Raw genomic sequence first — 533 nt, forward strand, 5'->3', positions numbered from 1 at the left:
CCAGCCCCGGGGGGCGGGGCCGGGATCCAGTCGATCCCCGGGGAAAGGAGAGGTAGGGGATGGGGTCAGGAGGAACCCGAGAACAGGGAACCCCGCAGTGGGGCCGGCGGAGCGAAGAGGGGGCAACGAGACAGGACTGGATTGGGGATCCACTGGCTCCGCGGGCCGGCTTCGAGGGACCAGAAGGTGGTACAGGCGGAAGATCCTAAGGGATCGGGTGCGGGAGGAGGTGTCCACGGCAATCCCCAGGGGCCCGGAGCCCGGGAGCGCAGGATCCGCGGTGCAGAGGCAGGGATCCAGCCGGAATCCTCGGGNNNNGAGTGGGTCTCGTTTAAAGCTGAAAAGGAGGAGCCAGTGGGGAACGGGGCGGAACTTCGCGTGGGGACCGGGATCTTTGGAAATTGGCCGGAGGTGGGGGGGGTAGGCATCAGAAGGAGCGATCAACTTTGAAAGTGGGCCAATCCGTGACGCAAATCCTCTAGTCCCGCCTCCGCACCCCGCCCCTCACTGCTCCGCTCCTCCGCCCCTGATTG

Source organism: Crocuta crocuta, unplaced genomic scaffold, assembly GCF_008692635.1.
Source record: "Crocuta crocuta isolate KB4526 unplaced genomic scaffold, BGI_CrCroc_1.0 scaffold139, whole genome shotgun sequence".
NCBI lineage: Eukaryota > Metazoa > Chordata > Mammalia > Carnivora > Hyaenidae > Crocuta > Crocuta crocuta.